General features: G+C 48.5%; 1 long non-coding RNA gene across 1 annotated transcript; it reads right to left on the minus strand.

The window, feature by feature from the left end:
* Window positions 1-227: 227 nt before the first annotated feature.
* On the minus strand, window positions 228-20,300 carry LOC129699232 (uncharacterized). The gene is made up of 3 exons (XR_008723807.1): window positions 20,187-20,300; window positions 12,324-12,626; window positions 228-2,075 (listed from the first exon to the last, which is right to left on the minus strand). It is a non-coding gene; the product is annotated as an uncharacterized LOC129699232 (long non-coding RNA).
* Window positions 20,301-24,343: the final 4,043 nt, after the last annotated feature.

The following is a 24,343-nucleotide window of genomic DNA, read 5'->3' on the forward strand; positions in this document are numbered from 1 at the left end:
CTCCAGAGATGCTGCCTGGCCCGTTAAGTTACTCGAGCATTCTGTGTCTATCTCCATTTTAAACCAGCATCTGCAGTCACTTCCTACACAAACGTATCTACTGTATGTATCTTGCCATCTGTGTCCGTTTGAGTCCATGGGTCTTCTTCGTTGATTGTCCATCAGAGAGACTTTCTATCTGCCTGCCCTTCTGTCCCATCTATTTATTCACGATTATTTAAACCATATAACCATATAACCATATAACAATTACAGCACGGAAACAGGCCATCTCGGCCCTACAAGTCCGTGCCGAACAACTTTTTTCCCCTTAGTCCCACCTGCCTGCACTCATACCATAACCCTCCATTCCCTTCTCATCCATATGCCTATCCAATTTATTTTTAAAGGATACCAACGAACCTGCCTCCACCACTTCCACTGGAAGCTCATTCCACACCGCTACCACTCTCTGAGTAAAGAAGTTCCCCCTCATGTTACCCCTAAACTTCTGTCCCTTAATTCTGAAGTCATGTCCTCTTGTTTGAATCTTCCCTATTCTCAAAGGGAAAAGCTTGTCCACATCAACTCTGTCTATCCCTCTCATCATTTTAAAGACCTCTATCAAGTCCCCCCTTAACCTTCTGCGCTCCAGAGAATAAAGACCTAACTTATTCAACCTTACTCTGTAACCTATCTCTGTATTTATCTGCAATATTAATCTGTCTACCTACAGAATAAAATGTAACGTACAGAATAGTGAAAGGCCTTGGACAGAGTGGATGTGGAGAGGATGTTTCCACTAGTGGGAGAGTCTAGGGCCAGAGGTCACAGCCTCAAAATTAAAGGACGTCCCTTTAGGAAGGAGATGAGGAGGAATTTTTTCATCAGAGGGTGGTGAATATGTGGAATTCTATGCCACAGAAGGCTGTGTCTATGGATATTTTTAAGGCAGAGATCAGCAGATTCTTGATTAGTACGGGTGTCAGGGGTTATGGGGAGAAGGCAGGAGAATGGGGTTAGGAGGGAGAGATAAATCAGCCATGATTGAATGGTGGAGTTGCCTAACTCTGCTCCTATAACCCGTGGACGTATGAAATAAATAGTTTCTGGTAGGTCATACATTCACTCAAAGGTTCCATGATTCACAAATCAGGGTGGCACGGTGGTGCAGCGGTAGAGCACCAGAGACCCGGGTTTCATCCCGACTACGGGGGCTGTCTGTACGGAGTTTGCACGTTCTCCCTGTGACCTGCGTGGGTTTTACTCCGGGTGCTCCGGTTTCCTCCCACACTCCAGAGATGCACAGGTTTGTAGGTTCATTAGCTTCGGTAAATGTAAGAATGATCCCTCATGCGTGTAGGATAGTGTTAATGTGTAGGGATCGCCGGCCGGCACGGACCTGGTGGGCCGAAGGGCCTGTTTCTGTACTGCAACTCTAAACTAAACTAAACTTCAAGTCTGAAGAAGGGTCTCAACCCAAAACGTCACCCGTCCCTTCTCTCCAGAGATGCTGCCTGTCCCGCTGAGTTATTTTTGTCTCCCTTCGATTTCAGAATCAGAATCAGAATCAGACTTTATTCACCAAGTATGTTTTGCAACATATGAGGAATTTCATTGTCCAGGTCAGTTATACAATTAGAAGCAACAGATCACTCAAAAACACATTTTAACATCAACATCCACCACAGTGACTCCCACACATTCCCCACTGTGATGGAAGGTGAAATAAACTTCAAGTCTCTTCCTTTTGTTCTTCCTCGGTCGTGGGCCTCGAGCCCCCGTTGACGGGATGATCTTGACTCCCGTAGCCGGCGGCGTTTGGGCTCTCCGCGTCGAGGCGATCAGCTCCTGCATCGGGGGGGATGTCAGCTCCCCCGCACCGGGCGATCGAACTTCACGTCGGGGCTGGTCGAACCTTCCGCGGCGTTGGAGCTCCCGACTCGGCCTCACCCGAGACTGCGAGCCCTTGTTGGTAAGTCTGCAGGCTGCGGTGGGAGCGACCCCAGGCAAGGGATCCGCTCCGATGTTAAGTCCGCGCCCCACGGTGGGCCTCACGACAGTACGAGGAGGCTCCCAGCTCCAGCGATGGTAGGCTGCAGAGCCCAGAGAATGTGATCCGGAAATTGATCACATCTCTGGGAAGGTAGGAACTTGAAAAAACAATGTTCCCCTCCCCCCCCCCCCCCCATCCCCCCAAATGAACAGACTGCTGGCAGGGCTGGCCATCTCCCCGCCACCCCTGGTGCTCTTTGCACCAGCATCTCCAGTTCTTACCGAAACTAAACTTCAAATCTACAAGACTGATCCTCGACCTGTACACTCCACTGGCATATACACGGCCATAAGGGATAGGAGTAGAATTAGGCCATTCGGCCCATCAAGTCTACTCCGCTATTCAATTACGGCTGATAGAAACATAGGAACATAGAAATTAGGTGCAGTAGTAGAGGCCATTCGGCCCTTCGAGCCTGCACCGCCATTCAATATGATCATGGCTGATCATCCAACTCAGTATCCCGTACCTGCCTTCTCTCCATACCCCCTGATCCCCTTGGCCACAAGGGCCACATCTAACTCCCTCTTAAATATAGCCAATGAACTGTGGCCTCGACTACCCTCTGCGGCAGAGAGTTCCACAGATTCACCACTCTCTGTGTGAAAAAAGTTCTTCTCATCTCGGTTTTAAAGGATTTCCCCCTTATCCTTAAGCTGTGACCCCTTGTCCTGGACTTCCCCAACATCGGAAGCAATCTTCCTGCATCTAGCCTGTCCAACCCCTTAAGAATTTTGTAAGTTTCTATAAGATCCCCTCTCAATCTCCTAAATTCTAGAGAGTATAAAGCAAGTCTATCCAGTCTTTCTTCATAAGACAGTCCTGACATCCCAGGAATCAGTCTGGTGAACCTTCTCTGCACTCCCTCTATGGCAATAATGTCCTTCCTCAGATTTGGATGTCCTTCCTCAGATCTATCTCTCCTTCCTAACCCCCTTCTACCCGTAACCCCTGACACCCGCACTAATCACAAATCTGTCCATCTCTGCCTTAAAAATATCCGCTGACTTGGCTCTTTGTGTGAGTTGAACTGAACTGTTGCGTGGAATATGATGTTTTAACGGGGTAAAATGATGCAGGGTTATCTTGTAACAAATCTGGGTCCCTGACCAGACAAAGTGAACAGGCCACAATCTGTGAGGAGAGGAGACACATCATCCTCCCCGACAATCTCTGCCACTGATGCCCCCCAAGGTCATGTTCTCAGCCACTACTATACTCCGTATACACTCATAACTGTGCAGCCAAAACCGATTCCAACTCAATCTACAGCACAGACTAAAGATAATTTGAATAGTCGGGGAAGTCCAGGACAAGGGGTCACAGTTTAAGGATAAGGGGGAAATCTTTTAGGACCGAGATGAGGAAAACATTTTTCACACAGAGAGTGGTGAATCTGTGGAATTCTCTGCCACAGAAGGTAGTTGAGGCCACACAGTTCATTGGCTATATTCAAGAGGGAGTTAGATGTGGCCCTTGTGGCTAAAGGGATCAGGGGGTATGGAGAGAAGGCAGGTACGGGATACTGAGTTGGATGATCAGCCATGATCATATTGAATGGCGAATGGTGCAGGCTCGAAGGGCCGAATGGCCTCTACTCCTGCACCTATTTTCTATGTTTCTATAAGATAGGCACAAAAGGCTGGAGTGAGATGGGCCAGTGGAACGTGGACAAGTGGGGCTAGCTTAGCTTTCCCTGCGTAAAAAAAGTTATCCCTGAGGTTCCTCTGAAACCTCCCCCTTCCCACCTAAAGCCTGTGGCCTGTAGTTTTAGAATCCTTCATTGTAACACGTCTCCCTATTGATTCAAAACGCTCCTAGTTGGAGCTACAGCAGTGTTTTTTCTGCATTTATTGACATGTTCATTAATTAGTTCAATGATCGTGACCCTTGACTGAACCGCCCGTGATCACGTTTACTTCAGTGTCTGCACATTTACACTTTAGAAAGTCGTGACCCGAACTGACGGCCCTGTCCCACTGTACGAGTTCATTCCAAGATCTCTTCCGATTTAAAAAAAAAAATCAAACTCGTGGTAAGCGCGTAGAATGTACGTCGGAGCTCGGGGACGTCTCTTAGTGGCTCGTAACGCTAACGGCAGGTACTCGGGAAACGCGGTAAGCTCGTGAAGACTCGTGAAGATTTTTCAACATGTTGAAAATTGTCCACGAGAGCCCTGAGTACCTACGAGCGGCCATTACCGTAATTCTCCGAGTTCGAATCAGGGGAAACTCGGGAGAACTCTTGGATTAGCTCGTACATTGGGACAGGGCCAGGAAGAGCAACACTGAATGTCCGATTGTAACCAAGAACACCTGAGAAATTAAACTCTTCCATGTTTTCTCTCTCTCTCAGGTGCAACGCCGGCCATTCCGCCAGTCACGTATTATATACGGGCGTCACGGTGGCGCAGCGGTAGAGTTGCTGCCTCACAGCGCCAGAGACCCGGGTTCCATCCTGACTACGGGTGCTGTCTGTACGGAGTTTCTACCTTCTCCCCGTGACCTGCCTGGGTTTTCTCCGGGATAGACAATAGACAATAGGTGCAGGAGCAGAGGCCACTCGGCCCTTCGAGCCAGCACCGCCATTCAATGTGATCATGGCTGATCATCCCCAATCAGTACCCCGTTCCTGCCTTCTCCCCATATCCCCTGACTGCGCTATCTTTAAGAGCCCTATCTAGCTCTCTCTTGAAAGTATCTAGAGAACCGGCCTCCACCGCCCTCTGAGGCAGAGAATTCCACAGACTCACAACTCTCTGTGTGAAAAAGTGTTTCCTCCTCTCCGTTCTAAATGGCTTACCCCTTATTCTTAAACTGTGTGCCCCTGGTTCTGGACTCCCCCAACATCGGGAACATGTTTCCTGCCTCTAGCGTGTCCAAACCCTTAATAATCTTATATGTTTCAATGAGATAGAAACATAGAAACATAGAAATTAGGTGCAGGAGTAGGCCATTCTGCCCTTCGAGCCTGCACCGTCATTCAATATGATCATGGCTGATCATCCAACTCAGTATCCCGTACCTGCCTTCTCTCCATACCCCCTGATCCCCTTAGCCACAAGGGCCACATCTGAGAGAACCTCTCATCCTTCTAAACGCCAGAGTGTACAAGCCCAGCTGCTCCATTCTCTCAGCATATGACAGTCCCGCCATCCCGGGAATTAACCTGGTGAACCTACGCTGCACTCCCTCAATGTCCTTCCTCAAATTAGGGGACGTAAACTGCACACAATACTCCAGGTGTGGTCTCACAAGGGCCCTGTACAACTGCAGAAGGACCTCTGTGCTCCTATACTCAACTCCTCTTGTTATGAAGGCCAACATGCCATTGGCTTTCTTCACTGCCTGCTGTACCTGGTCATCGGATTCCTCCCACACTCCAAAGACGTACAGGTTTGCGGGATAAATGGCTCGGTATAAAAAGGTAACATTATCCCTCGTGTGTGTTGGATAGTGTTAATGTGCGGGGATCAAAGCAGGAAGATAAGATTAGTTTAATCCGGCATCATGTTCAGTACGGACCTTTTGGGCTGAAGGGCCTGTTCAAGGCTTGAAGGCCAGTTTATTGTTGCACGTACCAATCACCGCACAGCCATACTAGGTCACAGCCAACTAAGTTACAGAGATAGGTTGAATAAGTTAGGTCTTTATTCTCTGGAGCGCAGAAGGTTAAGGGGGGACCTGATAGAGGTCTTTAAAATGATGAGAGGGATAGACAGAGTTGACGTGGATAAGCTTTTCCCTTTGAGAATAGGGAAGATTCAAACAAGAGGACATGACTTGAGAATTAAGGGACAGAAGTTTAGGGGTAATATGAGGGGGAACTTCTTTACTCAGAGAGTGGTGGCGGTGTGGAATGAGCTTCCAGTGGAAGTGGTGGAGGCAGGTTCATTGGTATCATTTAAAAATAAATTGGTTAGGCATATGGATGAGAAGGGAATGGAGGGTTATGGTATGAGTGCAGGCAGGTGGGACTAAGGGGAAAAAAATTTGTTCGGCATGGACTTGTAGGGCCGAGATGGCCTGTTTCCGTGCTGTAATTGTTATATGGTTATATATGGTTATAGGTGAAAAGCAACAAGACACACAACCACTAAATTCTAAAGAGTTAGATTTTCAGATAGGGTCACGTTTCATAACAAACTTTCATAATAAATTAAATTATGATGAATGAAAACCACTGATGTCTTGAGCCTCTCTTTAGTCTTGTGTATCACTTATTAATTAATTTTTTGCACCTCAGGGCACAGGGCTCAACCCAATTCAGACAGGCCTGCTTAGCGCTTTGAAGAACAGGCGGTTCTTAATTCTGCATGTGCATCTGGCCCCCGTGGCGAATGCCTTGTTTTCTCTGGCAGTCTATCAGCGAGTCCACATCCATCCACTAACTCGAGGCCTGTTGCCAGGGCTCCTTATCTCCACTGATCAAAATGGATATTCCCCAAAGCGTTGCACATTCCATTCTGGACCTCTCCGCTGGGGCTTGTGCATGCTTAGTTTTAGTTTGGTCAGTAGGGGACATAGAAACATCGAAACATAGACAATAGGTGCAGGAGTAGAGGCCATTCGGCCCTTCAAGCCTGCACCGCCATTCAATATGATCATGGCTGATCATCCAACTCAGTATCCTGTACCTGCCTTCTCTCCATACCCCCTGATCCCTTTAGCCACAAGGGCCACATCTAACTCCCTCTTAAATATAGCCAATGAACTGGCCTCAACTACCCTCTGCGGCAGAGAGTTCCACAGATTCACCACTCTCTGTGTGAAAAAAGTTCTTCTCATCTCGTCCTAAAAAGGATTTCCCCCTTATCCTTAAGCTGTGACCCCTTGTCCTGGACTTCCCCAACATCGGGAACAATCTTCCTGCATCTAGCCTGTCCAACCCCTTAAGAATTTTGTAAGTTTCTATAAGATCCCCCCTCAATCTTCTAAATTCTAGAGAGTATAAACCAAGTCTATCCAGTCTTTCTTCATAAGACAGTCCTGACATCCCAGGAATCAGTCTGGTGAACCGTCTCTGCACTCCCTCTATGGCAAGGCCCTTCGGCCCGCCGTGTCCGTGCCGACCAGCCATCCCTGCACACTGACGCTATAACCTACACACACTGGGGACAATTTTTTCCGAAGAAAACCCACGCAGGTCACGGGGAGAACGTGCAAACTCCGTACCGACAGCACCCGTAGTCAGGATCGAACCCGGGTCTCCGGTGCTGCAAGCGCTGTAAGGCTGCAATTCTACCGCTGCGCCACCGTGGTTCCCAGTATAATTATAAATATAATTGTTATAATCTCATTTATAAGTACATCATAATTCAGTAACAGATGCACACATACAGCATTAGACCAGAGAGCAGTGCTGAACTACTATCTACCTCATTGGTGACCCTCGGACTATCCTTGATCGGACTCTGCTGGCTTTACCTTGCACTAAACGTTATCCCTCATCATGTATTGTCTTTCCGCTGACTGGTTAGCACGCAACAAAAGCTTTTCACTGTACCTCGCTACACGTGACAATAAACTAAACTGAACTAGATGTCCCTTAAGTTTTCAGTGATTGAGATGGTACTTTAAATTCATTCATTGTAGAGGCAGAATTAGGCCATTCGGCCCATCAAGTCTACCCCACCATTCAATCATGGCCGATCTCTCTCTCCCTCCTAACCCCATTCTCCTGCCTTCTCCCCATAACCTCTGACACCCGCACTAATCAAAGTTATGCCCTTGTCCCACTTAGGAAACCTGAACGGGCAAATGCATGGCAGATGCAGTATAATGTGGATAAATGTGAGGTTATTCACTTTGGTGGCAAAAACGGGAAAGTAGATTATTATCTGAATGGTGGCCGATTAGGAAAGGGGGAAGATGCAACGAGACCTGGGTGTCATGGTACACCAGTCATTGAAAGTAGGCATGCAGGTGCAGCAGGCAGTGAAGAAGGCGAATGGTATGTTAGCATTCATAGCAAAAGGATTTGAGTATAGGAGCAGGGAGGTTCTACTGCAGTTGCACAGGGTCTTGGTGAGGCCACACCTGGAGTATTGCATACAGTTTTGGTCTCCTAATCTGAGGAAAGACATTCTTGCCATAGAGGGAGTACAGAGAAGGTTCACCAGACTGATTCCTGGGATGTCAGGACTTTCATATGAAGAAAGACTGGATAGACTCGGTTTGTACTCGCTAGAATTTAGAAGATTAAGGGGGGATCTTATAGAAACTTACAAAATCCTTAAGGGGTTGGACAGGCTAGATGCAGGAAGATTGTTCCCGATGTTGGGGAAGTCCGGAACAAGGGGTCACAGCTTAAGGATAAGGGGGAAATCCTTTAGGACCAAGATGAGGAAAACATTTTTCACACAGAGAGTGGTGAATCTGTGGAATTCTCTGCCACAGAAGGTAGTTGAGGCCACAGTTCATTGGCTATATTTAAGAGGGAGTTAGATGTGGCCCTTGTGGCTAAAGGGATCAGGGGGTATGGAGAGAAGGCAGGTACGGGATACTGAGTTGGATGATCAGCCATGATCATATTGAATGGCAGTGCAGGCTCGAAGGGCCGAATGGCCTACTCCTGCACCTCATTTCTATGTTTCTATGAACGGAAACCTCTGGAGACTTTGCGCCCCACCCAAGGTTTCCGTGCGGTTCCCGGAGGTTGCAGGTAGTGGAAGCAGGCAGGGGGACTGACAAAAACCTCCGGGAACCGCACGGAAACCTTGGGTGGGGCGCAAATTCTTCAGAGGTTTCCCTTCGGGTTTCCTAGGTGGGACAGGGGCATATATATATATATATATATAAGGTAGACAAAAGTGCTGGAGTAACTCAGCCGGTGCAGCAGCATCTATGGAGCGAAGGAAATGGGTAACGTTTCGGGCCGAAACCCCTTGGGTTTCGACCCGAAACGTTGCCTATTTCCCCTTGGGTTTCGACCCGAAACGTTGCCTATTTCCTTCGCTCCATAGATGCTGCTGCACCCGCTGAGTTTCTCCAGCATTTTTGTCTACCTCAAAGCAAGGGATGGCTCCGACCTCCACAGACAATACCTTTTGGATCCTGCTTCTGTGGAGTCTGCATGTTCTCCCTGTGACCTCGTGGGTTTTCTCCGGGCGCTCCGGTTTCCTCCCACATCCCAGAGACCTGCGGGTTTGTAGGTTAATCGCCCCCTCTGTCAATAGCCCCCTTGTGTGTAGGGAGTGGATGAGAGAGTGGGATAAGATAGATAGATGGAGAGAAGGCAGGTATGGGATACTGAGTTGGATGATCAGCCATGATCATATTAAATGGCGGTGCAGGCTCGAAGGGCCGAATGGCCTACTCCTGCACCTAATTTCTATGTTTCTATGTTTCTAGAACTAGTGCGAGCGGGCGGGTGATCGCTGGCCATTCAGGGGAGCTCGATTTTCCCCTGCTAATCTTGCCGCTTATTTAACCATATAACCATATAACAATTACAGCACGGAAACAGGCCATCTCGGCCCTACAAGTCCGTGCCGAACAACTTTTTTTCCCCTTAGTCCCACCTGCCTACACTCATACCATAACCCTCCATTCCCTTCTCATCCATATGCCGATCCAATTTATTTTTAAATGATACCAATGAACCTGCCTCCACCACTTCCACTGGAAGCTCATTCCACACCGCTACCACTCTCTGAGTAAAGAAGTTCCCCCTCATGTTACCCCTAAACTTCTGTCCCTTAATTCCGAAGTCATGTCCTCTTGTTTGAGCATTTCTGCATTTCACATGTGTCGGTTTGAGCCAGCCAGTAATGACATATGGCAGCACTTTGGTGAACCTTCCTCTCCAAGTTGGACTTAGACCGGAAGCAATTAAAATTGAAACACATTCACCAGTCGTAAATAGATGCATATTTCCTAGACCCGATCCAATGGCTGCCTGATGTGAATGGCTTGAAAATTGTTCCTACCTGGTTCTGCAAAAACCGCATCAAAAGTTTAATCTTTCAGCTCCATGGCATTAAACCCAGTCACTGTTAATAACCCAGAGATTTACCGTTGCTTATTTTCAATGGAGAAAGGGACGGAACTATAAACAATCGATCCTCGTTCTGTGGGTCAAGCACTAACGTGGACTCACATAGAAACATAGAAACATAGAAATTAGGTGCAGGAGTAGGCCATTCGGCCCTTCGAGCCTGCACCGCCATTTAATATGATCATGGCTGATCATCCAACTCAGTATCCCGTACCTGCCTTCTCTCCATACCCCCTGATCCCCTTGGCCACAAGGGCCACATCTAACTCCCTCTTAAATATAGCCAATGAACTGGCCTCAACTACCTTCTGTGGCAGAGAGTTCCAGAGATTCACCACATGGGCCTTGGCTCTCCTTAAGAAATTTGGTTCCATAAAGCTTATTCACAATGGATTTGAGAAACCGGATGCAACACGCATACATTACCTCGCAACACATGAATGAATGAATGAATGAATGAATGAATGTTTATTGGCCCAAGTATTCACATACAAGGAATTTGCCTTGGTGCTCCGCTCGCAAGTGACAACAATGACATACAGTGACAGTTAGGAATGACGCATAAAACATTAAACATTAATAATAAAACATTATCAATTAAACATGTGAATTAAATAAAATACCAGATCAAAGGGAGGCTACAGATTTTTGGCTGTTGAGTAGAGCAACTACTCGTGGATAAAAACTGTTTTTATGTCTGGCTGTGGCAGCTTTGACAGTCCGGAGTCGCCTTCCAGAGGGAAGTGATTCAAAGAGTTTGTGGCCAGGGTGAGAGGGGTCAGAGATGATCTTGCCCGCTCGCTTCCTGGCCCTTGCAGTGTACAGTTCATCAATGGGGGGAAGGTTGCATGTAGCACACATACAACAAGGGGTCAGTTTCTACATGCCTTTAGGACAAGGATTGCTTTCAATTCCAGATACTTTGAGAACAAAAGATTAGATCTTGCTTGAAAAAGCTGACTGCAATTGTGATGTTTGAGGGGGCTGGGTCACCATAAGATCACAAGGTGATTTGAGCAGAATTAGGGCCATTCGGCCCATCAGGTCTACTCCACCATTCAATCATGGCTGATCTATCTCTCCCTCCTAACCCCATTCTCCTGCCTTCTCCCCACAACCTCTGATGCCTGTATGTCATAGTCATAGATAGGTAATAGGTGCAGGAGTAGGCCATTCGGCCCTTCGAGCCATTCAATGTGATCATGGCTGATCATCCCCAATCAGTACCCCGTTCCAGCCTTCTCCCCATATCCCCTGACTCCGCTATCTTTAAACGCCCTATCTAGCTCTCTCTTGAAAGTATCCAGAGAACCGGCCTCCACCGCCCTCTGAGGCAGAGAATTCCACGGGACAAGGCAGAGCTTAAATGGATCTAATTATTTATGATTGATTCCTGATTCCTGGGATGTCAGGACTGTCTTATGAAGAAAGACTGGATAGACTTGGTTTATACTCTCTAGAATTTAGGAGATTGAGAGGGGATCTTATAGAAACTTACAAAATTCTTAAGGGGTTGGACAGGCTAGATGCAGGAAGATTGTTCCCGATGTTAGGGAAGTCCAGGACAAGGGGTCACAGCTTAAGGATAAGAGGGAAATCCTTTAAAACCGAGATGAGAAGAACTTTTTTCACACAGAGAGTGGTGAATCTCTGGAACTCTCTGCCGCAGAGGGTAGTTGAGGCCACAGTTCATTGGCTATATTTAAGAGGGAGTTAGATGTGGCCCTTGTGGCTAAGGGGATCAGGGGGTATGGAGAGAAGGCAGGTACGGGATACTGAGTTGGATGATCAGCCATGATCATATTGAATGGCGGTGCAGGCTCGAAGGGCCGAATGGCCTACTCCTGCACCTAATTTCTATGTTTCTATGTTCTATGTAACCTCTGATGCCTGTATGTCATAGTCATAGATAGGTAATAGGTGCAGGAGTAGGCCATTCGGCCCTTCGAGCCTTCAATGTGATCATGGCTGATCATCCCCAATCAGTACCCCGTTCCTGCCTTCTCCCCATATCCCCCGACTCCAGCTCTCTCTTGAAAGTATCCAGAGAACCTGCCTCCACCGCCCTCTGAGGCAGAGAATTCCATGGGACGAGTCAGAGAGCTTAAATGGATCTAATTATTAATAAAACCCTGCAAACTTGAAAGATGCGAGTATATTGCCTACCTTGCAATCCTAGATGTTACAGATGGAGTAAGTGGATGTCAGAGCTCTTCATTAAACCCCCCCCCCCCCCACCCTCCCCCGACCTCAGCACGAGTGTCAGGCTTTGTTTTCAAGAGTCTTATACCTGGAAGATTTTAATCTGCTGAACAGCCAGGTGACGGAGAGAGAGAGGAGAAAAAAAAAACATTGTAAGCATGAAGTGGTCTGATCTTGTCAGCCGGCAATCTCCAGAGCTGTCTCTGTAGATCACACTTGCAACCCTTTCCTCATTAGGCACTGTACGAGGTGATCCTCTCCACGAACACTGGCGCGCGGTGCCCCTTCAGTCAGCTCCCAGCTCCGTCAATGTACTCGGATGCAGCGGTCACCTGTCCTAGGATTCAGAGGTGAACTGGGCAAGGGGAACTGGCAAGAACTAGTCACTTTCCTAGAAACATAGAAACATAGAAATTAGGTGCAGGAGTAGAGGCCATTCGGCTAAAATCGCCTGAGTGGGACATTAGTGTTACTTATGTTGGGATAGTCTCAGCCTCAACTATCTCCTCCATAGAAACATAGAAACATAGAAACATAGAAATTAGGTGCAGGAGTAGGCCATTCGGCCCTTCGAGCCTGCACCGCCATTCAATATGATCATGGCTGATCATCCAACTCAGTATCCCATCCCTGCCTTCTCTCCATACCCCCTGATCCCTTTAGCCACAAGGGCCACATCTAACTCCCTCTTAAATATAGCCAATGAACTGTGGCCTCGACTACCCTCTGTGGCAGAGAGTTCCACAGATTCACCACTCTCTGTGTGAAAAAGGTTCTTCTCATCTCGGTTTTAAAGGATTTCCCCCTTATCCTTAAGCTGTGACCCCTTGTCCTGGACTTCCCCAACATCGGGAGCAATCTTCCTGCATCTAGCCTGTCCAACCCCTTAAGAATTTTGTAAGTTTCTATAAGATCCCCTCTCAATCTCCTAAATTCTAGAGAGTATAAACCAAGTCTATCCAGTCTTTCTTCATAAGACAGTCCTGACATCCCAGGAATCAGTCTGGTGAACCTTCTCTGCACTCCCTCTATGGCAATAATGTCCTTCCTCAGATTTGGAGACCAAAAACTGTACGCAATACTCCAGGTGCAGGAAGGAACTTAAGGTGCCGGTTTTAAACTGAAGGAAGACACAAAATGTTGGAGTAACTCAATGGGATAGGATAGCATCTCTGGAGAGAAGGAATGGGACCTGAAACATCACCCATTTCTTCTCTCCAGAGATGCTGCCTGTCCCGCTGAGTTACTCCAGCTTTTGTTTTGTCTATCTTTAGTCACTTCCCGGCCTTGAAAGACTAAAAAAATTTACCGAGTTGACATATCTCTCGTTCCCTAACGCCTGTTTAGTTCTGCACGAGATCAGTACAGTTCAGTTCAGAGTCATAAGGTCATAATAGCAGTAGAATTAGGCCGTTCGGCCCATCAAGTCTACTCCGCCATTCAATCATGGCTGATCTAACTCGCCCTCCTAACCCCATTCTCCTGCCTTCTCCCCATAATCCCTGACACCCGCACTGATCAAGAATCTCTTGCCCACAGAAGCTGAATCGAGGACTAAAGGACATAGGTTGATGGGAAAAAGATTTAATGGGAATCTGAGGGGTAACCTTTTGGGTGGAACAAGCTGCTGGATTTGAGTATAGGAGCAGGGAGGTTCTACTGCAGTTGTACAGGGTCTTGGTGAGACCACACCTGGAGTATTGCGTACAGTTTTGGTCTCCTAATCTGAGGAAAGACATTCTTGCCATAGAGGGAGTACAGAGAAGGTTCACCAGACTGATTCCTGGGATGGCAGGACTTTCATATGAAGAAAGACTGGATAGACTCGGCTTGTACGCGCTAGAATTTAGAAGATTGAGGGGGGATCTTATAGAAACTTATAAAATTCTTAAGGGGTTGGACAGGCTAGATGCAGGAAGATTGTTCCCGATGTTGGGGAAGTCCAGAACAAGGGGTCACAGCTTAAGGATAAAGGGGAAATCTTTTAGAACCTTTTATTCACACAGAGAGTGGTGAATCTGTGGAACTCTCTGCCACAGAAGGTAGTTGAGGCCACAGTTCATTGGCTATATTTAAGAGGGAGTTAGATGTGGCCCTTGTGGCTAAGGGGATCAGGGGGTATGGAGAGAAGACAGGTACGGGATACTGAGTTGGATGATCAGCCATGATCATATTGAATGGCGGTGCAGGCTCGAAGGGCCGAATGGCCTACTCCTGCACCTATTTTCTATGTTTCTATGAACGGAAACCTCTGGAGACTTTGCGCCCCACCCAAGGTTTCCGTGCGGTTCCCGGAGGTTGCAGGTAGTGGAAGCAGGTAGGGACTATCCCAACATAAGTAAGACTAATGGGCCTGTTCCACTTAGGCGATTTTTTTGGGCGACTACAGACGACTTCCGCAAAACTTTCAACGTGTTGAAACCATATTTGGTGCCAGTGGCGACAGTGTTTGCTGTCGTGGGTTGCCGTAGGTTGCCGTAGGTTGCCGTAGGTTGCCGTGGGTTGCCGTGGGTTGCCGTGGGTTGCCGTAGGTTGCTGTAGGTTGCCGTAGGTTGCTGTAGGTTGTCGTAGGTTGCCGTTGCCGTGGGTTGCCGTGGGTTGCCGTGGGTTGCCGTGGGTTGTCGTAGGTTGTCGTAGGTTGTCGGAGGTTGCGTGGGTTGCCGTGGGTTGTCGTAGGTTGTCGTAGGTTGCTGTAGGTTGCCGTGGGTTGCCGTGGGTTGCCGTGGGTTGCCGTGGGTTGTCGTAGGTTGTCGTAGGTTGTCGTAGGTTGCCGTGGGTTGCTGTAGGTTGCCGTGGGTTGCTGTAGGTTGCTGTAGGTTGTCGTAGGTTGTCGTAGGTTGCCGTGGGTTGCTGTAGGTTGCCGTGGGTTGCTGTAGGTTGCTGTAGGTTGCTTAGGTTGTCGTAGGTTGCCGTGGGTTGCTGTGGGTTGCCGTAGGTTGCCGTGGGTTGCTGTAGGTTGCCGTAGGTTGCCGTAGGTTGCCGTAGGTTGCCGTAGGTTGCCGTAGGTTGCCGTAGGTTGCCGTAGGTTGCCGTAGGTTGTCGTAGGTTGCCGTAGGTTGCCGTGGTTGCCGTAGGTTGCCGTGGTTGCCGTTTGCCGTGGGTTGCCGTGGGTTGCCGTGGGTTGCTGTAGGTTGCTGTAGGTTGCCGTAGGTTGCCGTAGGTTGTCGTAGGTTGCCGTAGGTTGCCGTGGGTTGTCGTAGGTTGTCGTAGGTTGCCGTGGGTTGTCGTAGGTTGTCGTAGGTTGTCGTAGGTTGCTGTAGGTTGCCGTAGGTTGCTGTAGGTTGCCGTAGGTTGCTGTAGGTTGCCGTAGGTTGCCGTAGGTTGCTGTAGGTTGCCGTAGGTTGCTGTAGGTTGCCGTAGGTTGCCGTAGGTTGCCGTGGGTTGCCGTAGGTTGCCGCCACGTGTCTTAGGTGAATTCCATTAAAATTAGTCCCTGGCAGCCGCCTAAAGAGTCGCCTAAGTGGGACAGGCCCATTTGACATAGAAACATAGAAACATAGAAATTAGGTGGAGGAGTAGGCCATTCGGCCCTTTGAGCCTGCACCGCCATTCAATATGATCATGGCTGATCATCCAACTCAGTATCCCGTACCTGCCTTCTCTCCATACCCCCTGATCCCCTTAGCCACAAGGGCCACATCTAACTCCCTCTTAAATATAGCCAATGAACTGGCCTCAACTACCCTCTGTGGCAGAGAGTTCCAGAGATTCACCACTCTCTGTGTGAAAAATGTACTTCTCATCTCGGTTTTAAAGGATTTCCCCCTTATCCTTAAGCTGTGACCCCTTGTTCTGGACTTCCCCAACATCGGGAACAATCTTCCTGCATCTAGCCTGTCCAACCCCTTAAGAATTTTGTAAGTTTCTATAAGATCCCCTCTCAATCTCCTAAATTCTAGAGAGTATAAACCAAGTCTATCCAGTCTTTCTTCATAAGACAGTCCTGACATCCCAGGAATCAGTCTGGTTAACCTTCTCTGTACTCCCTCTATGGCAAGAATGTCCTTCCTCAGATTTGGAGACCAAAACTGTACGCAATACTCCAGGTGCAGGAAGGAACTGCAGGTGCCGGTTTTAAACTGAAGGGAGACACAAAAAACGTTGGAGTAACTCAATGGGATAGGATAGCATCTCTGGAGAGAAGGAATGGGACCCGAAACGTCACCCATTCCTTCTCTCCAGAGATGCTGCCTGTCCCGCTGAGTTACTCCAGCTTTTTTTTTGTCTATCTTTAGTCACTTCCCGGCCTTGAAATACTAAAGAAATTGACCGAGTTGACATGTCCCTCGTTCCCTAACGCCTGTTCAGATTCAGATTCAGATTCAATTTTAATTGTCATTGTCAGTGTACAGTACAGAGACAACGAAATGCATTTAGCATCTCCCTGGAAGAGCGACATAGCAAACGATTTGAATAAAAATAAATAAATAATAAGTGTCTGGGGGGGTGGTGATTGGCAGTTACCGAGGTACGTTGTTGAGTAGAGTGGCAGCTGCCGGGAAGAAGCTGTTCCTCGACCTGCTGGTTCGGCAACGGAGAGACCTGTAGCGCCTCCCGGATGGTAGGAGGGTAAACAGTCCATGGTTGGGGTGAGAGCAGTCCTTGGCGATGCTGAGCGCCCTCCGCAGACAGCGCTTGCTTTGGACAGACTCAATGGAGGGTTCAGTTCTGCACACGATCAGTTCAGAGTCATAAGGTCATAATAGCAGTAGAATTAGGCTGTTCGGCCCATCAAGTCTACTCCGCCATTCAATCATGGCTGATCTAACTCTCCCTCCTAACCCCATTCTCCTGCCTTCTCCCTATAACCCCTGACACCCGCACTAATCAAGAATCTCTTGCCCACAGAAGCTGAATCGAGGACTAGAGGACCTAGGTTGAAGGGGAAAAGATTTAATGGGAATCTGAGGGGTAACCTTTTGGGTGGAACAAGCTGCTGGATTTGAGTATAGGAGCAGGGAGGTTCTACTGCAGTTGTACAGGGTCTTGGTGAGACCACACCTGGAGTATTGAGTACAGTTTTGGTCTCCTAATCTGAGGAAAGACATTCTTGCCATAGAGGGAGTGCAGAGAAGGTTCACCAGACTGATTCCTGGGATGGCAGGACTTTCATATGAAGAAAGACTGGATAGACTCGGCTTGTACTCGCTAGAGTTTAGAAGATTGAGGGGGGATCTTATAGAAACTTACAAAATTCTTAAGGGGTTGGACAGGCTAGATGCAGGAAGATTGTTCCTGATGTTGGGGAAGTCCAGAACAAGGGGTCACAGTTTAAGGATAAGGGGGAAATATTTTAGGACCGAGATGTGGAAAACTTTTTTCACACACAGAGTGGTGAATCTGTGGAATTCTCTGCCAGAGAAGGTAGTTGAGGCCACAGTTCATTGGCTATATTTAAGTGGGAGTTAGATGTGGCCCTTGTGGCTAAGGCGATCAGAGGGTATGGAGAGAAGGCAGGTACAGGATACCGAGTTGGATGATCAGCCATGTTCATATTGAATGGCGGTGCAGGCTCGAAGGGCCGAATGGCCTACTCCTGCACCTAATTTCTATGTTTCTATGAACGGAAACCTCTGGAGACTTTGCGCCCCACCCAAGGTTTCCGTGCGGTTCCCGGAGGTTGCAGGTAGTGGAAGCAGGTAGGGACTATCTCAACATAAGTAAGACTAATGGGCCTGTTCCACTTAGGCGATTTTTTTGGGCGACTACAGACGACTTCCGCAAAACTTTCAACGTGTTGAAACCATATTTGGTGCCAGTGGCGACAGTGTTTGCTGTCGTGGGTTGCCGTAGGTTGCCGTAGGTTGCCGTAGGTTGCCGTAGGTTGCTGTAGGTTGCCGTAGGTTGCCGTAGGTTGCCGTGGGTTGCCGTGGGTTGTCGTAGGTTGTCGTAGGTTGCCGTGGGTTGCCGTAGGGTGGCGTGGGTTGCCGTAGGTTGGCGTAGGTTGCCGTAGGTTGCCGTAGGTTGCCGTAGGTTGCCGTGGGTTGCCGTAGGTTGCCGTAGGTTGCCGTAGGTTGCCGTAGGTTGCCGTAGGTTGTCGTAGGTTGTTGTAGGTTGCCGTAGGTTGCCGTAGGGTTGCGTAGGGTTGCCATGGGTTGCCGTGGGTTGCCGTGGGTTGCCGTAGGTTGCCGTGGGTTGCCTGTAGGTTGCTGTAGGTTGCCGTAGGTTGCTGTAGGTTGCTGTAGGTTGCCGTAGGTTGCCGTAGGTTGCCGTAGGTTGCCGTAGGTTGCCGTAGGTTGCCGTAGGTTGCCGTAGGTTGCCGTAGGTTGCCTTAGGTTGCTGTAGGTTGCTGTAGGTTGCCGTAGGTTGCCGTAGGTTGCTGTAGGTTGCTGTAGGTTGCTGTAGGTTGCCGTAGGTTGCCGTAGGTTGCTGTAGGTTGCCGTAGGTTGCCGTAGGTTGCTGTAGGTTGCCGTAGGTTGCTGTAGGTTGCTGTAGGTTGCTGTAGGTTGCCGTAGGTTGCCGTAGGTTGCTGTAGGTTGCCGTAGGTTGCCGTAGGTTGCTGTAGGTTGCCGTAGGTTGCCGTAGGTTGCTGTAGGTTGCCGTAGGTTGCCGTAGGTTGCCGTAGGTTGCCGTGGGTTGCCGTAGGTTGCCGTAGGTTGCCGCCAGGTGTCTTAGGTGAATTCCATTAAAATTAGTCCCTGGCAGCCGCCTAAAGAGTCGCCTAAGTGGGACAGGCCCATTTGACATAGAAACATAGAACATAGAAATTAGGTGCAGGAGTTGAGGCCATTCGGCCCTTCGAGCCTGCACCACCATTCAATATGATCATGGCTGATCATCCAACTCAGTATCCCGTACCTGCCTTCTCTCCATACCCCCTGATCCCCTTAGCCACAAGGGCCACATCTAACTCCCTTTTAAATATAGCCAATGAACTGTGGCCTCGACTACCCTCTGCGGCAGAGAGTTCCAGAGATTCGCCACTCTCTGTGTGAAAAAAGTTCTTCTCATCTCGGTTTTAAAGGATTTCCCCCTTATCCTTAAGCTGTGACCCCTTGTGCTGGACTTCCCCAACATCGGGAGCAATCTTCCTGCATCTTGCCTGTCCAACCCCTTAAGAATTTTGTAAGTTTCTATAAGATCCCCTCTCAATCTCCTAAATTCTAGAGTATAAACCAAGTCTATCCAGTCTTTCTTCATAAGACAGTCCTGACATCCCAGGAATCAGTCTGGTGAACCTGGATAGGACATGGATAGGACATGTTTGGACAGGCTTGGAGGGATATGGGCCAAACGCAGGCAGGTGGGACTAGTGAAGCTGAGACATGTTGGCCGGTGTGGGCAAGTTGGGCTGATGGCCTGTTTCCACACTCTGTGACTCTGTCTCTGTGTCTGTGTGTGACTCTGTGTGTGACTCTGTGTGTGACTCTGTGCGTGACTCTGTGTGTGTGACTCTATCTGTGTGACTCTGTGCGTGACTCTGTGCGTGACTGTGTGCGTGACTGTGTGTGTGACTCTGTGTGTGACTCTGTGCGTGACTGTGTGCGTGACTGTGTGCTGTCTGTGTGTGACTGTGTGTGTGACTCTGTGTGTGACTCTGTGTGTGTGACTCTGTGTGTGTGTGGCTCTGTGTGTGTGGCTCTGTGTGTGTGGCTCTGTGTGTGTGGCTCTGTGTGTGTGACTCTGTGTGTGTGACTCTGTGAGTGACTCTGTGAGTGACTCTGTGAGTGACTCTGTGTGTGACTCTGTGTGTGACTGTGTGTGTGACTCTGTGTGTGACTCTGTGTGTGACTGTGTGTGTGACTCTGTGTGTGACTGTGTGTGTGACTGTGTGTGTGACTGTGTGTGTGACTCTGTGTGTGACTCTGTGTGTGACTCTGTGTGTGACTCTGTGTGTGACTCTGTGTGACTCTGTGTGTGACTCTGTGCGTGACTCTGTGCGTGACTCTGTGTGTGACACTCTGACTAAACCACTTTCCTGTGAAATGCTACAAAAATAAACTCCACTGACCTGTCTCTCGTTCACCAACGCTTGTTTAGTTCCGCTCGAGATCAGGTTCCAACACACTTACAAGATTTTTAAGCTCTTGACATTCAGGTCTGCCTGAAACACATGCATTAACTTTCTTTAAGACTGGCAATCAAATCTTGATTATTTCATCTGAACATAAACTGAAGTTCATGTTAACAAATGATAGGAGCAGAATTAGGCATTCGGCCCATCAAGTCTATTCAAGAAGGTAAATAAAAATGCTGGAGAAACTCAGCGGGTGCAGCAGCATCTATGGAGCGAAGGAAATAGGCGACGTTTCAGGGCCGAAACCCTTCTTCAGACTGATGGGGGGTGGGGAGGGGAGAAGGAAGGAAAAGGGGGAGGAGGAGGAGCCCGAGGGCGGGGGGATGGGAGGAGACAGCTCGAGGGTTAAGGAAGGGGAGGAGACAGCAAGGGCTAGCAAAATAGGGAGAATTCAACATTCATGCCATCAGGATGCAAGCAACCCAGGCGGAATATGAGGTGCTGTTCCTCCAATTTCCCGGTGTTGCTCACTCTGGCAATGGAGGAGACCCAGGACAGAGAGGTCGGATTGGGAATGGGAGGGGGAGTTGAAGTGCTGAGCCACCGGGAGGTCAGGTAGGTTATTGCGGACTGAGCGGAGGTGTTCGGCGAAACGATCGCCCAACCTACGCTTAGTCTCCCCGATGTAGATCAGCTGACATCTAGAGCAGCGGATGCAGTAGATGAGGTTGGAGGAGATACAGGTGAACCTTTATCGCACCTGGAACAACTGCTTGGGACCTTGAATGGAGTTGAGGGGGGAGGTAAAGGGACAGGTGTTGCATTTCTTGCGGTTGCAACGGAAAGTACCCGGGGAGGGGGTGGTGCGGGAGGGAAGGGAAGAATTGACAAGGGAGTTGCGGAGGGAGCGGTCTTTGCGGAAGGCAGACATGGGGGGAGATGGGAAGATGTGGCGAGTGGTGGGGTCACGTTGGAGGTGGCGGAAATGGCGATGGATTATGTGTTGTATTTGCCGGCTGGTGGGGTGAAAGGTGAGGACCAGGTGGACTATTCAAGTCTATTCAAGTCAAGATTCCAGTGTGTTTTATTGTCATGTGTCCCTGTAGAACAAGGAAATTCTTACTTGCTGCAGCACAACACAGTATGGAAACATGGTACACTGGAAACAATATAATAAACGACAGAGCAAATAAAAGTTCAGTATGAAAAGTTCAGACATGAAAAATGAAAAGTTCAGACATGACCACAAATGCACGTGTAAGAATGAACTGCAGATGCTGATTCAAATCGGAGGTACGCACAAAATGCTGGAGTAACTCAGCGGGACAGGCAGCATCTCTGGAGAGAAGGAATGGGTGACGTTTCGGGTCGAGACCCTTCTTCTTGGTTTCTTGGTCCTCCAAAATATTCCAAATGGAATTTAAACTGGAGGTGGTGGAGGGAGGACTTAAGAAAGAGCTACCTTAAATGTAGTTGCATCTGGTTGGGTAACTATAGTTGGGTGGAGATTATTCCATGCTTTAATTGTGCGGGGGAAGAACGAATTGCTGTACACATCTGTCTTTGTAGCTGTTATCACGAATTGGATCGAATGCCCTCGTCTGCTCCTAATTGGTTTGGGTTTGGTGTAGGTCTTGTAATCTATGTCGAGCTGACCATTTAACATTTTGTAAAAACAGGTCAAAGGGTGAGCTTCACGTCTGTCTTGGAGAGGGTTCCACCCCGACCAGAGAATTCAGAAGTTTGGTAACACTCGCTTCTCTCTCATAGGTGTTAGTAACAAATCGAGCTGCCTGTCTTTGGACACGTTCGATGGAAGAAATGTTTTTATTTGTGTATGGGTCCCGTTCTTCAGACTCCGAATTCAGATTCTTCACAGTCTGAAGAAGGGTCTCGACCCGAATCGTCACCCATTCCTTCTCTCCAGAGACGCTGCCTGTCCCGCTGAGTTACTCCAGCATTTTGTGTCTACCCACAAATACATAGATTATATATATATATACTAGACTAAGTGGGACCCGTTGGGTCCCTGCATCACACGGGAGGGCTGGTCCCCCAACGTAATATTCCACCTCTCCACCAATTCCAATATTGGTGGCCAGTGGGGGGGGATTTCTACATTGCTAGTGTGGGTGTTGTTGGCTGCAGGGACTGGTTTCAAGAGGGCTAGTATGGACATTGTGGGCCGAATGGATTCTTGGGCTGGCAGCTCAGTCACTCAAGCCTGATGTGCTGGCAGCTCACTCACTCACTCGCGGCTGGTGGGCTGGCAGTTGACTCACGGCTATTCCTTGAAATTCCATTTCAAGCAGGGTGCAAGGCCACCAAATTCAAGTGCAGTTTCATTCCATTTCAAGCAGGGTGCTGGGCCACTATAGACAGCGAGTCGTGACCTCTCCCTCCTCCATCTTGCAGAGACTGAGCCACGCCCACACTTCCACGTTTTATAGTCCCTCCCCCCCCCCCCACCAGAAGGGGTGTGGCCTTCTTGACGTGATTGAGAGGAGAGAGAATCTCATCGTTTTTTAAACGCTAATAACTCTTTTATTTTTTATCGATGGGAAAAATCCTCGTCACCTGATGAGCGGAGGGGGACTGAGTAAGATGGCCAAAGATCACAGCTGTAGCGTTTTTTCTAAAATCAATATAATGCGCAAACAGGAATTGGTCAAGATTAGACTTTTAATTATGTAGAAGGCAAGGCAACTTTAATTAGGCAAGGCAACTTTAATTAGGCAAGGCAACTTTAATTAGGCACGGCAACTTTAATTAGGCAAGGCAACTTTAATTAGGCAACTTTAATTAGGCAAGGCAACTTTAATTAGGCAAGGCAACTTTAATCAGGCAAGGCAACTTTAATTAGGCAACTTTAATTAGGCAAGGCAACTTTAATTAGGCAAGGCAACTTTAATTAGGCAACTTTAATTAGGCAAGGCAACTTTAATCAGGCAAGGCAACTTTAATTAGGCAAGGCAACCTTAATTAGGCAACACAGCTTTAGCATTTACAAACCAAAGGCAACACAGCTTTAGCATTTCCAAACTATATTTTCAAACCACATTAAGGGCACTGACAGGTCAGTAAAACCACTCACAGTTTAGTAGAAGGTTACAGAAAAGCTGGAAAACTCAGCGGGTGCAGCAGCATCTATGGAGCGAAGGAAACAGGCAACGTTTCGGGCTGAAACCCTTCTTCAGACTGATCGGGGTGGGGGTGGGTGGGGACAAGAAAGGGAAAAGGAGGAGTAGCCAGAAGGCTGGAGGGTGGGAGGAGACAGCAGGGGAGCTGAGGAAGGGGAGGAGACAGCAAGGACTAACAGAATTGGGAGAAATCGATGTTCATGCCCCCGGGGTGCAGACTCCCCAAACGGAATATGAGGTGCTGTTCCTCCAATTTCCGGTGCTGCTCGCTGTGGCCATGGAGGAGACCCAGGACAGAGAGGTCGGAGGCGGAGTGGGAGGGCACAGTTTAGTAGACATGTGTTCAGTGTTATTCACAGCTCAGACTGAGAGACGTGACCCTCTCACTTCCCCCATCTTGCAGAGACTGACTGAGGCATTCAACACTTCCGGGTTTTATATTCCCTCCGGAAGGGGCGTGGCCTTCAGGAGAGGGAATCTCAACATTTTTTAAACACTAATAACTCTTTTATTTTTCATCGATGGGAATAATCCTCTGCACCTGATGAGCGGAGGGGGATTCTGAGTAAGATGGCCAAAAATCACAGCCGTAAGTGGTAGCGTGGATGGCCTACTCCTGCACCTATTTTCTGTGTTTCTATATTTCTATGTATCTCTAAACGCAAGTAAAATTGAATGGAGAACATACAATGTCAACGTCCATGCCGCTGGGGCGTAAGCTGCCCAAGCGAAATATGAGCTGCTGTTCTTTCAATTTGCGCTGGGCCTCGCTCTGACAATGGAGGAAGCCCAGGACAGAGAGTGTGAAGAAGGATCTCCCATTCCTTCCCTCCAGAGGGGCTGCCTGTCCCGCTGAGTTACTCCAGCATTTCGTGTCTATCTTCGGTGTAAACCAACATCTGCAGTTCCTTGCTGCAACATACAAAGTTCGGCAGGAACAGCAGGGGGTGACGTGACAGGCACAGGGGCAAAGATAAACTATCTGCCCTTCTACAGATCTGATTTGCCCAG

The sequence above is a fragment of the Leucoraja erinacea genome, chromosome 8 (assembly GCF_028641065.1).
Source record: "Leucoraja erinacea ecotype New England chromosome 8, Leri_hhj_1, whole genome shotgun sequence".
NCBI lineage: Eukaryota > Metazoa > Chordata > Chondrichthyes > Rajiformes > Rajidae > Leucoraja > Leucoraja erinaceus.